This window comes from Pararge aegeria, chromosome 8 (genome assembly GCF_905163445.1).
Source record: "Pararge aegeria chromosome 8, ilParAegt1.1, whole genome shotgun sequence".
Lineage (NCBI taxonomy): Eukaryota > Metazoa > Arthropoda > Insecta > Lepidoptera > Nymphalidae > Pararge > Pararge aegeria.
This window is the reverse complement of record NC_053187.1, coordinates 1,856,561-1,873,262: the sequence shown is the minus strand read 5'-3', so window position 1 is coordinate 1,873,262 and position 16,702 is coordinate 1,856,561.

The following is a 16,702-nucleotide window of genomic DNA, read 5'->3' as shown; positions in this document are numbered from 1 at the left end:
TGCAAACTGCGCCAATGGGCCGTCTATACTAACAAGTTGTTTCAAAAGTGCTGCAACGTTTTTTAATTTCAGTAATGTATTCCTAATAGAATCAATTAAGGGTTTGACTGTTAGACAGACCTTTGATTGTTGGTATAAAGTTAATTCAAAAGACATTTTTTTTATGTTCCACTACAGGTTAGCCCTTGACTCAATCTCGGCTGGTGGTAAGTGATGATACAGTCTAAGATGGTAGCGGACTAACCTGTTAGGAAGTATGGTAGTATACCCCTTAATCGGTTTCTACTAAGCGTCAAATCTTTGTCGGTAGGGTAACTATCACCAGACAAGACCAAAGAAAACTCAGGAGTTAAAATTCCCAAACTTCCCCTGCCGGGAATCGAACCCAGGACCCCCTACTTAAATTCACAGCGCTCACCGTTGCGCCAGGGAGGTCGTCAAAAGTAACAAAGGCAACTTTTTATCCCATAAAAACAAACGGTTTGCATATAATTTGTATAAAACCATAATCAATGTGGACGAAGAACGCAGACAACAGGTCGTAAAATATAAATCAAGATAAATAACCTAAGGATTCAGAAAGTAAATAATCTTTTGACCAGTGATCTTACGACGCAAAACTCATAACAAACGTTTCAAATTTTTACGCCCAATTGAATTCGTTGTTCAATACGCAATCATTCAATCACGAGCAGAGTGGCTTAAGAGTTTGTGCAATTTGTAAACGTATTGTGTTTATTTTATCGACGTTTTGTTCCCACGTATATCAATAATTATTATTTAGACAAAAAACTATTGGGGCAGAAGGCAGCCAAAATTGGTATAAATTCTGCTGTACACAAACCCCATAATTGACATGTCCAAAAATTAATAACCAATTTAAATAATTATTTAATTATTTTTGTACTATAGAGGTTATAATATGTGTTATTTTTGCCCAAATTTTGTGTAACTCTGATGAATATGGTTGGAGATAGAGGACATAACTCCTCAGCGGACAGCAGCAAACCCCTCATTTAAGGCAGTATCGCTAAATACTGAATACTTTATTTATTTTTAGAACTACAACTAAATTGAATGCCACATCAAAAAACAAAATCAAACGCAGACGAAGTCGCGGGCAACAGCTAGTTATTTAGAAAAAAAGGAACTGTTTGTTCCTATTTTAAACTTTTTGGTATGGTAATTTGGTTTTTTCGTATGGAACATTATTAGATTCCGGTCTAAAGTGGATGCTGGTGTAATTACAGGCTTATGTGGCTTAACACCTAAACCTCAAATTGATGGACACAGGGCGGTATGTTGCAGGATGTACTCCTTGCAACCTCTGTTAAGTATTGCTCTGTTTATAGCCAACTAGCTGTTGCCCGCGACTTCGTCTGCGTTTGTTTTTGTTTTTCGAAAGACATGTGACATTCGATTTAGGTGTAATTCTACGCACTTTATGTATTTAGGATAGCTAAGCCTTAAATGACGGGTTGGCTGACGTCCGCTGAGGCGTTGTGTCCTCTATCTCCAATCAAATTCATCAGATCTACACAAAATTTGATCAAAATTAAACAGACATTATAAACTCTAAAGTACAAAAGTAATTATTTAAATCAGTTATCATTTGACGGCGTTATGGTGTTAAATCGTCAAACACCTTCTACCCCTTTCCCAAAAGAACTGAGCTTAATTTTGGGATAAAAAACATATATTAATACCTTTAAAAATATGTGTACAAAGTTTCATGATGATCGGTCTAGTAGTTTTTGCGTGAAAGCGTAACAAACAAACTTACATTCACATTTATAATATTAGTAGGGATAGGGAAAGGGATAGCTACCTTCAGATAGGGTACATCTGCGTACAAACAACACGATGTCTTACCAATAAAATTAGGTAGCAACATAATTCCTCCTTCAATCCCGAGCTATCTTATTTTGGCAACGCTTAGCAAATTGCTTGTAATCTCTGCGGGTCCCATCCGTATATGAGACCCTCGTGGCATTATCCACTAAGCAATCTATAGGGAGAGCCGATGCAACGATTAGCAACTGCGTTCGCCAGAGCGTATACTAGCGGCCGATGAGGGTCCGATAAAGCCTAATGCAACGTTATCCTACATCCTGTATCACCCATTTCCTATCAAACTTATTCTAAAACTTCCATAAGAGAGACAACTAAATTTGAAGCGTCCCTATAAACGGCAATGTGTGTTTAAAATCAAAGATGTACCGATGAGAATTGCACGTTGAAGATGGTAAAATGCATAGATAATGTATACAGAAATAGAAAGAAGTTGTAATAAACTCTTTTATCTAAATTATGTAAATTTAAATACGATTAAGAAAGTGCGTGATAGTACTTAATAAGTAGGTACGTAAAAAGAAATAACTTGAAAAGAAAACTCCCTTTGGTGGTCTAAAAACTTTATCATCTTATCCACCCATTACCGGCCCAATACAGGGCACGGGGCTCCTCCCACATTGAGAAGGGATTAAGACCGTAGTCCACCACGGATTGGTGGACTTCACAGACCTTTGAGAACTTTATGAAGAACTCTTAGGCATACAGGTTTCCTCACGATATTTTCCTTCACCGATGAAGCAAGTGATGTTTTTATTGCTAAAAATGCATATACTTAAAAAAGTTAAGAGGCAAGGATTCGAACTCGCCCCTCGAAGGTGTAGTTAAAGTCCTACCCACTGGGCTATCACCGCACTTTATTATCCTTCTCATAATGCGCTGTTGGGTGATTCCTATGTTAGAATGGTAATTTAAGAATAGATGTTTGCTGAATAACCTCTCATCTCGTCTCAAGGCTTCGGGCCGTGGCTAGTTACTACGGCCGTGGGTAGTTACGTTACTCCCGGCAAATCGTGCCGCAAAGTGATGTAGCGTTCCGGTACTGTGAAGCGTAGAAATTGTCTAGAGATAAGGGTTTAATGTAACTGCCATAAACGCATAGTGCATAGGGTTATTTATTTTCTACTGCCTAATGCCTGGTTTCTTTGTTCGCGTTTATAACGGTTTGCTTACAAATCCTGTGCGAACCGCTTCTGGGAATAAAAAGTAACTTTATAGTAACGTAACGTCATTTTAACTAACTTATGGCAAAAATCAAGTTGTTAGTTTCGGCGAGAAGGAAGGACAAATAAACAAACACTCACTTATTATATTGCGATTTTTCAAGTATTCAGTATAAGTGATTCCTGTTTATATTCATCTAGTCTCTACATAAGCGCAAATAATTCGAAAGGGCACGAAACTTTGTGTCAAATAAAATCACGTTTTACAAACGTCACCTCGAGTCCGTTCGTCAAACATGAAACCATGTCGCTAATTTTTGTTATTTGTTCGCGAAATCGTTTAAAGTTTTAAACATGTGTAAACGTTTGTTTTACACAGACGTTGTATATTTTTAACTTTCCAATGCTAATTGCCGAATACCTTTCGATATTTGTATAGTGCGTAATCCCGTATGTCAGCCACATTTTGGAAACAATGGTTGTATAGAGATAACAATATTTAATAGAGGTCTCACTTTGAATGCCTACTTCTAATATGTGACTTGTAGTAGAAAAAAGAAAAAGATTTTTCTTCTTATTTCATAGATCGTAAAAACAACATGGATGCTAAGACTTATGCTTGTCTTTTTTTTGTACAGATATTTCGACCTTGACTGCAATCCCACCTGGTAAATGATGATGCAGTCTAAAATGCCAAAGGGTTGACCTAAGGGGTATGGCAGTTATATTAAATCCATATCCCTAATCAGTATCTACACAACATCGTACCGGTCGTTAAATCGCTAAGGGTTGTCGGTAGCGTGGAAACTAGCCACGGCCGAAGCCTCCCACCAGACCAGACCAGACTAGACAACATCCAGAAATTATAAATTCTCAAATTACCCCTTCCGAAGATCGGACCGAGGACCTCTCTCGGCTGCTGCACAACGAAGTTTATCAAAAGTGCCACCACTTTCTACGAGCTAAAAGTACACTACTCCTCTCTTCTCCTCTCCCACTATTACTTCTTGATTTCCACTGTATTCGTTCCCAACTAAATTGAGGATGTCGCTCGAAAGTCAGTTAGCCAATGACGTCGAATCGTCCAGAATAAACTGGTTGAAAATAAAATTATCTGGTAATTGTATATTATTCATCTCATTCTTAATTTAAATATAAAAATAAATAAATTTAGTATTAAAATATTAAATTTTGTTCATTCTCTGAGGTTCTCGAAAAATGACAGATGATCCGTACCATTCTCACATGGTGCTCTCAAGTCAAAATAACGAAAAACGTAACATTTTTTTTTCCTTGCGAAATATTTCTCATGCAATTCGCTGTGACCTGCCATTATTTCTGAATGTTTAAAAGATAACTTATAGACTTGACGTTATTTCGCGGAATTATCTTGAAGACGATTTATATGGAAATTCGATGATACTCCGTGCGACATAGCCGAGCCATAAACTATGCTATCTGACGTTGTCTGAATGCTTTTATGATAGTGAAGTAGATATGTACAAGGAGTGAAATGTTTACACGTGGATTAAAATTACATTTTTCGTGCTGGTGAAAAGAGAGATTTATTTATTTATTCCCATCTTACATTTTTGTCATTACAGGAAAAAGTTATCCTAATACGACAATGCAGCATATGAATGAATATAAATATGAATATGAATGAATGAATGAATGAATATGAATGAATGAATGAATGAATATGAATATGAATGAATTAAAATATGTATATCAAAATTGAATAATAATAATAAATAAAAACTATGAATCCTTAGTAAAATTTCCAAGCCAAATACTAGTAATGAAGTCTAAGTTATATTAAAATTTCAAATAAATAAATAAATAAATATACTACGACAATACACTCATCGCCATCTAGCCCAAGAGTAAGCGACGCTTGTGTTATGGGTACTAAGATAACTGATAAATAACTTTATGAATAACTAGCTGACCTGCGCAACTTCGTCTGCACCGAATCGGTTATTAGATTTTAATATCTTAAAAAAACCTAGAAACGAATTGCAGCGCTACCTACCAGGTCCAGTTTTATTTCCAAAGTATGTTATTCGCGGGCGGGCGGCCCGCTGCACTTTTCTTGCTTTTTCCGTTTCTATATCCGTCGCAATTTCTAAAGGATTTATTTATTTATTTATTTATTTAAGTACATATACATTAGTTATACATTTAACACACTTACAGCCAAGGTTATACAAATTAATTGATATACACGTAAAATTTTTACTTAAAAAGAATAATTGGCCATACGTTAGGGTGAATATTTGACTCCTAACTAGATATCCGTGTCTAGGATAGGTTCAATTTGAATAATTTTAAAAAGGATTTTGCAGGTACATAATCAACATTAATATTAATAAAACAATTTGTTTGGATAAGGATTATAATCATGATAGGAATGTCAACATCTTACGATTATACCTGTGTTTTGAAAGAAAAATTATAAAAAAAGCATTTATTGTGACTTAACCATAACAGTTCGACATATAGCCTTACGGATTCTTTTGTAGATAATCATGATTACTTTATCGTTGATCGTTGTCGTTGTCGTTGGCGTACGCCAGTGAAACTCTAAGTCGATATGACATCTTTAGAAAACATCGTTATAATTCACCCAATTTATAGAAAACCATAGTAAAATATACACTAAAACCATCTATCCCTACTTACATCAATCCATTCATACATCCAACCTCACAAACTTTCGCATTTATAATATCAGTAGGTGGTATGCATTCGTTCGTTGTACAATATGCCTTGCGACTTGCTAGTATCTGTGAAGAGTTATGTCTTTTATCTCCGACCATTTATCAGATCTGCATTAAAATTTAGACATTACATGGTTGTTTGTATAAACTTTCAAATAAAAAAAAAATATATTAAAATCGGTTCGAATTTAACGGAGCTATGAAGTAAAAGTGATAAAAGTTTTCATCCCATTTCCCGGAGGAAACTTATTGTTTATCGGGATAAAAAGTATCCTATATGTTGACCCGGAATACCAGGTACCACTGTACCGAATTTAAATCTGTTCAGTAGTTTACACGTGATGCCCGGACAGACAGACAGACAGACAAAAATTCAATAAAAATCTGTTTTTGACTCAGTATCGATTATAAAGCATCCCCCGGTCAACATTTTCAAAATATATTAAATGTACAGAAATCTTCCAGTTTCAGTTTTATTATAAGTATAGATATACCTACGTAAGTACTTATAACATATCGATAAACACACAGCCACTGAGAAATATATAACATTCATGTTCATCACACAAACATTTTCCAGTAGCGAAAACCGAATCCACAGCCTCGACTCAGAAAGCAGGGCTGCTCGCTGCCCTCTGCGCCAATCGGCCGTCAAATAAAATAAACGAACTAAAAAAATGCAACATTTACATCAATTTTTAATCATAATTGTGTTTTTTAAATCCCAATTATTTAATAATCTACAGTGGCCATAGCCTGGTGGTTAGGACCTCCTGGTGGACCGTCCTGGTGGACGCTGCACCATGCATTAAGACTAAAATTTTAAAACTCCCTACAAACGACCTAAGTCCAGCTTTGGATGACCATTGGTTGATATGATGGTCATAATGATGAATGATACATAACTAAATAGAGCTGACCCGCGACGGTTAAGATATTTATTAAATATCTATTAGAGGGTGCTCACTAACAAGTAACAGTAAATAATTATTAATTTCGAGACTCGTTCAAGAATTTTAATGTCACTAAAATATATTATGAACTGATTAAGCGCTTATAAATGTGATAAATCTTAAAAAAATCAACATAATTTATTTTAATTTCATAATTCGTGTAAAGGAAATTGCATACAATTGTAAAATAAACTATTGACATCTTGGAGATGTCTCTTAAAAAATTTAAAGTTTGTTTTAAACGTAAGCTTATAGAAAAGTCCTCTTATAGTATGAAGGACTACGTAATCGATAAAAAAATGGGTGTAAATTATTGATCTAACCAGGATGCTCTTCTAATAATTTTAAATGACAATGTGAGATGGTGATAACACAAAAAAACCCAAAAAAGTTTGTTGAGGGCTTCTTCATAGACCAGCACGCGTTTGGAACCCTCGTAGCTTTAGTTTTAATTTTACGAATATGGTATTCGCCATCATCTCACTACCGTGTAATTCTCATGTAATGTACGCATCAAAAGTGCCACCTATGGCCTTCTTGAATAAAGATATTTTTGACTTTGACTTTAAGAACCATTTCGTGGTGGACTACTGCCTAGGCCATTTTCATTCTGAAAGGAGACCCGTGTCCTGTTGTGGGCCGCTATTGGGTGGTGGTGGTGGTTTATGGTGACATTATATAATATAGAAATTTCCCAACGACCTGACACAGAAGGACCTGTTCTACCTAGAAGAAACCGGCATCTCGGTAATTGCTCTTTTTCAATATTAACATTTAGTAAAAGGTAAAAAAAATAGAAGAAAAGGAAATCCATCTCTTGTACCTAAGTTTGATATAAAAAATAAATAAGACAATCCCAACCGCTCTCTGGCTATGAGATAAAATTTAATGACGCCTTACCCATCTTCAAAAGGGTGAATTTTATGAAAATGAAATGTATCTCGAAAATCATTATTCATAAATCGCAATTGAAAAAACTGCACTACAGTTATTTTCGTAAAAAGTCGCGTCAAATTATTATTTGAATTTTGCCCAAGCACAGGAGCAAAACTCCTCAGAGACGGTATCTCAACTTTTAGCGTCATTTCAAAATGTTTATGAATAGTTCCTGAACAAGCCAAACAACAAAAACTGCTCACAAAAACAATGCAAAGTTTGTACTGAAAGCATAGTTGCGTATTGAAATTTTCTGCATGTCTACTCTGTCTGCGATTTGTAAATTAAAAAAAAAAAATTATCCAGGGTAATTTTTTAAAGTATTGTAGCTAAGGTGAATTGTTTATGGCCCGCAAATTCAAATTCAAAATTTCTTTATTCATGTAGGCCTATCACATGCACTTATGAAGCGTTCATACATAAATGTTTACAAAATTGTAAGGGGATGGTGATAACTTCGTTCGCCAACTTAAACCTAAAGCAACGAGGGTTCCAAACGCGCCCTGGTCTAAGAAGAGCCTACAAAAAACTTAGCCGGGTCAATTTTTTTTTTTTCGCCTCGATTACCGCCTCGTTTGTTTTGTCGTTAGCATGTTCAACAACGGATCCCAGATCACGAGGTCCTTGGTTTCAAATCCCGGGTCGGGCCACAAATTGCCTAGAGTAAAGGACATTGTCCGTATCAACTTCCAGGCCTCCTCGGTCCCGGTAATTATCACTTGTAATAATAGTCTTTAAAGCCCACCAACCCGTGCTAGAGCAGCACGGTGAGAGACGAGGCCTGCGCCCAGCAGTAGGATGTTAATAGTTGATGATGAAAATATCACAGTCACTTTGAAGCGTTCATACATATATGTCTAAATAATTGTAAGGGGATGATGAAATCTTCGTTCGCCATTTTAGGCCTAAAGCTACGAGGGTTCAAACGCGCCGTGGCCTAAGAACCCAGAATAAACTTAGCCGGGGAATCTTTTTTTGTTATCACCATCTCACAGTAAATTAATATTAAACTATGAAGTTAGAGCAATTCACGCTCTTGCTTTTTTATCGTTTAAGTAATCCTTAACATTATAATAATTTACAAAACGGAAATTTGTACTTGTCACCCACGGAAATGATTTGACGATTATTCATTTCGGATCCAAAATGTACATCCAAATATTCATCCCATACCTACTTGATTAATTTAACCTAATTAGTAGCCAATTAAATTTAAATATAGCCGTCCTCTGACTCAATAGATGCAACACAGCACGATTGGCTAACAATTAATAAAGCGTCCAATATTCTAGATAATGGCTGGGAATCGGGTCAATCAACTCGGCCTCTTAACGGCGAACCAAGTCAAATGATAACTGACATGACGGAATTAACTTGACGACTTTATTTAGAGTTCAAGCAATTGTTAATTTCCTCCAATGAGCTAATGGACTAAATCCTCTTTGTCAAGTTTTGTAATTGGTTGATTGGACCGTACCTCCCTTTGTATAGTGAAAGAGCGGATTGATGAGTGTGAATATGGGTGACAGTGAGGTGCGGTTTTAATAATAAATAAAGCTAATAAAGGGGTGTAAAGCTGAGCGTCATCATGATGGGAATCTTCAGGGTTAAAGTACTTATCAGACTGGACTTTGAAATTGATATCATTCTGTATATCGAGTCCTATCTAGGTACTATAGATTATAGACCACTGTAAAATATCTTAAAACTATAAAAGTCCAGCTGCTGCCCACAGCTTCGCAGTTTTTTTTTTGTTTTTCATGAGTGGCCACATATGCGGGAACCATACATTTTCCCGTGATGAAAAGCTGGTAGATTATACCCTGGATTAGCACATAAGTAGGCTATGTGTTAATCCAGGGTATAATCTACCTCCATTCCAAAATTCTGTCAAATTGGTTCAATAGTTTTTGCGGGAAAAAGTAACAAACATCCATCCATCCATCCATCCATAGAAACTTTCGCATTTATAATATTAGTAGGATAGCTGTTGCCCGCGAATTCGTCTGCGTTTGATTTTGTTTTTTGATGTGACATTCTATTTAGTTGTAGTTCTAAAAAAAAAAAAAGTATTCAGTATTTAGCAATACTGCCTTAAATGAGGGGTTTGCAGCTGTCCGCTGAGGAGTTCTGTCCTCTATCTCCAACCATATTCATCAGATCTACACAAAGTTTGGGCAAAATTAAACACATATTATAACCTCTGTAGTACGAAAATAATTATTTAAATTGGTTATAATTTGTCGGAGTTATGGTGTTTAATCGTCAAACACTTTCATCCCCTTTCCCTAAGGAACCGAGCTTAATGTCGGGATAAAAAGTATGCTATACTACTTCTAACACTTCCAAAAATATGTGTACAAAGTTTCATGAGGATCGGTTAAGTAGTTTTTGCGTGAAAGCGTAACAAACAAACTTACATTGACATTTATAATATTACTAGCTGTTGCCCGCGACTTCGTCTGCGTTTGATATTGTTTTTAAAGTATTCAGTATCGCTAAGCCTCAAATGAGTATAGTAGTATGTAGATAACATGTGACTGTCAATTAATTATAGACAAATAATTTGCAATAAAATAAAATTGCGACTATAATTAATTAAAGATCTAAGCTATCCTATCTCTTAAGTTGGACCAGACTGCTCACGGTGTGTCAATTTAATTTAAAATCGGTTAAGTAGTTTAGGAGTCCATCGCGGACAAACATCGTGACAGGAGATTTATATATATTAAGATAGTTAGTTGGTAGGGATAGGGAAGTAGGATAGTAGGATTAGAAGAAAAACTTTAATGAGAGAGGCAGGCCGTTGCCACTGGGACAGCAGTGAGTCAAAGCTGATGTAAAGCATAAATCTCTATTCTATCATCGGTCAGGTATTATTGCAAAAGCCTTCCATACATGTCTTAGAATACTTAAACGTTTCATATTAACCGATTTCATGTTCCAATCCTTTTACGTCTTTGATTGAATATACGTGTTATTGGCGCACGGATAGCTTTATATTGATGGAATGTGGCATCGTAAAATATTAAAGGTGGCTAGGCATATTCATTCTGTGAAAGTAGTAATAACAAAATACTGCGAAGATATGCTTTTAGCGGATTGGATTTATAATTTCAAATTTAAATTCAAAATTCATTTATTTTAGTAGGCCTAATAAAGAGTTTCGAAACGTCAAGTATGTCAGATTTGGAAGGCAGATTCTACCGAGAAGAAACTAGCAGAAAACTCAGATATTTCAGCATAATTTTACAATTTAACAAGCATTGTTCTATCTTGCGTGTGGTGAAAACGAAGCGGCTTGCTTTCTATCAAAATCTATTTATTTCGAGTATTCCTAGTTTATAAGAACTTTGAAACGTCAAGTCAATCTGTTTGCAGTTTCTCTACCACCGGTTTTGAAAACAGATTCTACCAAGAAAAACCTGCAAGAAACTCAGCAGATTGCTCTTTTAAACATCATTTAAAAGTTTACAATCTTTAGAATTTTCTTTCTTGTGAGACTTGGGAATCATATTATAAAAGCATATATTCAGTCCCACAAATGACTTCTGCACCTTACACAAACGATATGCTGATGTATAACTTATGTCTATTTCGAGTAAGGCGTTTGTTTATATCCACTTTTAGTTTATATAAATAAATGTTTTTTCTTACAAATACTATATCGATATTATCTATACTATAATAGGTATATATATGTTCTGTAATATCTATGCACTAGTGGCAAAACAAAATATTTTTTGAATGATAGGCTTATAGGTGTTAAAAATGGGTGTTACTTTATTATTGTTTTATACCACTATATTAAAATTTAGGCAAACGAAAGTACAAAAAATATTCAGCCATTGAAAAGTTTTTGCGGGACACACGATTAATTTAATAAATAAATAGGAAAAAAAGTTCTGAACAATAGAACTGGAAATTAAAAAAAAGTTTTCCTACGGAATGATCTATTCCGTAGGAAAACTTTTTAGTAATTCTTAATTAAAAACATCCTTTTATTTATGTTTAACATATTTGATAAAATAAAGTATTATAAGTACCTGAATACATTTCTTTATCTTTTGTATTTTACTTCCGTGTTTGCAATCTTCTTCTACTTCCCTAATTTCATAATTGTGTACAGTTAAAGAGTTTAATAAAAATAACAATACACGCGATATTTCATTCAGGAAAATCAATCAACTTCATAAACGTAACTGTATATTTGGTTTATTCTTCTTTCATGCATGAACTTTTGCATATTTCATAACATACGTAGGGAAGAAGGGATACGCGAACACAATACAGACTATTTCCTGGTATAAATATATCAAGTTATTGAATTGAATTGTTTCAATACGCGGATAAGAAGTCCTATACCTCGTGACAGTAATGAACAGAATGTTTATTCGAATCACTTCATCCCGGTTCCTTTAAATCGCCTTTTTTTGCCCCGGTCAAAGAAACTATTATTTGATCTGCACTCGATCACGGGAGCGATGTCGTTCCTAGAAACTAGTCGGACGCCGTTCAAATAAACGTGTATCGTATCGTTTTGAGTGCTCACTACTATCAAGCTAATCTGATAGAAAATAAAACATTTGACACCTATTTGACTTCTTCTCTTGATCCTTTTTCTAATATTTTTTATTTGAAGATAGCCAAGGAGTGATAACTTTCGATATACTGGCCAGTGGCCACTATCGCCGATTTTTATAGTAAGATTTCTACAATAATATCACCGATAGTATATCACAATATAATAATAAAATAATAATAATAAATCGTAATTATATACCTCAAATCACTGTTTCCGATTTGAGGTATATGTGTTTGACAAACATTTGTTTAGACCTACTTAAGACTGTATTTATTTATTCTTAAGATTATATAGAACTTACGTTTGACCGACCATTTAATCAGTGAACGCGTGGAAATGAAACAGATCTTTTTTCTTATTACGTTAGAGTCTTTACGCCTTGCTTTTACTGTCATTAGCTTAGAATAATATGTTACTATTACTAAAATGTTATAGAGCCTATGTTACTAGCTTAAAACGTAACTACAGGTGAAAGAAAGTAGTTTTTCAGTTTATCCATTACAAACAAAAATACAAAATAATTAACTGATCTTGTATACGTATAAACGAACCCAACGAATGTAGGCTAAACGTATAAGATGTAACGACTCAAGATTCACATTGCATACACGTAGTTTCACTGTATCCATTTACTAATTTTGGCGTACCCTAATTGTGTTTTCTATGTTCTAGCCTCTGACTATATCTTAAAATTCGTCTATATATTCCTTAAGCATACCTTCCATTGCTGCTGCAAATAGTTTTATTCATTTGTGATGTCCCTTTAAAGCAGCAATGTAGTAGATCTGCTAGGTAATGAGGTAGCGCTTAAGTTCCCGGGATCCTAATTCCAAGGAAGCTCCTAATTGAAAGTTACTCGGTGGAGTGACATTGGTCCCTTAATAAATCCGATGGCCGCAGGCTGTGTTGTGCTTTGTTACTTGTCAGATTAGCGGCTCCCTCGGCACCTAAGTAACAAACTAGGATTGTCCAAGTAAGGATTTCTGACTATTGTCGGGATCCCCGGAATGAGCGGATTTCGTTGATGTTGAACATATGTGTTGATATAAAATTATTATATAGAAAACCAGTAGACCGGCCGCGCTTTGCTGTGGTTTTATTGTTTTTTATTAGGTACCTTCTAAACAAATAATAATATTATAAGCGGTGATTCCCCAGTGGTAAAGACTTCGGCTTCACTTTCGGATTTAGATATCTGATCCTATATTACGAGTTGGTGCTAATATCAGAAGTGGGATACTGCATCCGAGACGTTTATAAATTTCTCCGAGACGTTTATAAATTTCCTCCGTTTGTTCGTGATACTTTCATTAGTTCTGGGTGTTCGAGGCAGTTCAAGCAGACATTAGGTGCTATATAATATCAGATATCAGAAGTGGGATACCAGGTCAGAGACGTTACACACGTAAATTTAATTTCTTACTTTTGTTCATGATACCTTCGTTAATTCTGGGTGTTCGAAGCAATTCAGCCAGATATCTGGTCCTTAATAATGTGTAGGTACCGATATCAATAGTGAAACACTACATCAGAGACGATACATACACAAATGAAATTTCTTCCTTTCATTCATAATACTTTCGTGAATATAAAAAAACATGCTAGAACGACGACAAAGTAATATATAAAACTGGGAAAGTTATTAAACTGAGTTGGCAAAGGAATCCAAACATGTTGACTTACTCTTGCTGGTACTATTAAATTGCTAAATCGTTAGACGATGTCAGCGCGGAAAACTTACGTAACTACAAAAGTTTCGGTAGTTAACGAAGGATACTGGGTACAGAGAGATAAGTAAGTCGTTAGTTCTAGACTCTTTGATCGATGATACGGTGATTTTGTTTGCCTGTAAGTTTACTAATTAGGTTCAAGCTTCTTGATGATCGACCTTTAATCATCCAGGGCACGAATCCCATCTCAAGATGAAAAGGGTTTAGGCCGTAGTCCATTGGCAAAGTGTGGAGTTCTAACACCTTCACGATTATTGATAACTCACAGCGATGCAGGTTCCCTTACGATGCTTTCTTTCACCTTTTTAACAAGTAATATTCAGTAGCAGCATGCTATTTGCACATGACTCCGAAAAAAGAGAAGGACCTGTCGGGGATTGAAGGCCAAAGTCCTAACCTCTAGGCTATACTCGCTTACTTTAAAGCTACAGTTTCTGAATTATGGCTGGGAAATATGGTCATTTTGCAGGCAACGAAAATAATACCATGATTAGTAAGCAACTCTAAAATGAGAAATAATCTGAGTACCTATATAGCTCAAAAAAACGATCGTATAGTTTAGAGGAAAGATGGACGTTCCCAAAAAGCTGGAGTGACAACTACGCAAAGGTTATTGTTGTTAGATGTCACTCTGGGTCATACGTCTATAGTAAGAGACTTATAGAATTTCATTCATCATCATCATCATCATATAGACCCTTGCTGGGAACGGGTCTCCTCCCAAAATGAGAAGGGGTTAAGGCCGTAGTCCACCACGCAACCCAGTGCTGATTGGTGGACTCCCTTAGCTTGTAATTATATTCGAGAGAGAGAGAGAGAGACGAGGAGTCTTAGGGAATATGCCATAGAACGGGCAGCAGCGTCCTCAGTACTACGACTATCATCTACTGCGATCACTAACCTGTCTGCCAGCGTGGTGATTATGGGCAAACCCTCCCGTTGGGAGAGGCTTTCAGTTCAGCATAGGCAGAAATAGGCTATTGATGATAATTTTGAAGTTCGTTTTGTGCAGTGGCGTGCACAGGATTTTTGACCAGGTTATACATAAAGAAAGGAAGATGCCATAAAATGGCAAAATCCTTCACATTTATGAGTTATAATAATTATAAAAATTAAGCTTAATTTGCTATATTCCGCGAACAGCAGGAGAATCTAGTAATTTATAATTACTTCAATCCGTATACACCAAACATCCATCAATGTACCCTCTACGCACGTTTTGCTCCGAAACGGGAGCATCCTCAGGAGATGTTGACTTTACAATGAATAATTGTTAAGACAAAATTATTACTGTAGGCAAAGCTTTTGTGCATGTATGAAGTGCACGCCATTGAATGTATGCATTTAACAATAACGCAGTCGAAACCGCGTTAAAAACTAATGCCTAATGAATTATAGCGTTCGTATAAAGGCGGAATTTACGCGTTTCGACCACTAATGGCCGCGCTTGAATAAATCAAACGGCAATAATTGCGGTGATTTATATTCGTATAGATAATTAAATTAGCGACACAAAGGGAGCAGAAATTAATCACGTCAGGCACATTATACGTTGTTTTGATAACGCCTAGTTAAGCGGTCGAGACGGTGTCCATTGTTTAGCGTCGTCTTTCCCATTGGTATCTATTAACAATATGGTTAACGGACTAACAGATAAAATATACAACGCAAATTTAAAATAATATGGAACTTAATTCTGCCAATCAAATATACTAATATATAAAGCTGAAGAGTCTGTTTACTTGAACGCGCTAATATCAGTAACTACTGGTCCGATTTGCATAATGATTTTAGTGTTCAATAGCCCATTTATCAAAGATCCATTTATTATTTATTTAAAAAAAACTGGAGTTCCTAAGGAAATTGCAAAAATGTTAACAAAAATAGCAATTTTGCGAATTCATTACTTGGCGTGCGCTGAGAAAACTATTGGTGATACATAAAAATTATGTGAGACATAATTAAAGAACCTATTATTATCTACAAAAAAGTTCAGGGGGTTATTTATTTCACTGCCATAATTAACTACCAATAGCACCTTTTGTGATTTAAAATTTTTCATTAGTTCACTGGTAATAAAAAAGGTGAGGTAATATTTTTTTTTTTTTAGTATCAATTCTAATTTAAATAAATAGTTTTATGATCAAGGGTATTTATTTAGCAGTAAAAAACTATTTAAATCATTCGAATCGGACATTTAATTTAGAAAGTTATCGCGAGTTTAAAAATTAAGATAATAAACACCAAAACATAACAGCTATTTTTAAAAACATTGGAAAGAAGCAGGCGTTACTTTGCGGAAATCCATAATATATTATGAAAATTAAGCTTAACAGCAAGTTAATACTCCGCGAAAAGCAGGAGAATCTGTATGGTTTACCGTGTATGTAATTTATAATTACTTCAATCCGTATACTCCACACCAAACAGATCCTCGGCAATGTACCCTCTACGCACGTTTCGCTCCGAAACCGAAGCATCCTCAGGAGATGTTGACTTTACAATGAATAATTGTTAAATCCAACAATTATTCAATTTTCATAAGCTATTTTAAAGCTATTCAAATTTCGAGAACGTGTTTGTGCGTTTTTAGAAAGAACGATTGAAATAAAATTTTATATTTAATAAAACTTATAATAAATTAATTTAATGAGTTAATATTACGTAGCCGAGTATGGGGACTGAGCATTGTAATGTCCCGATTCCAGAATTCCCAGCGCATCGGTGGTGTTCTTACAGTTGTTAGACATAACGAGCTATA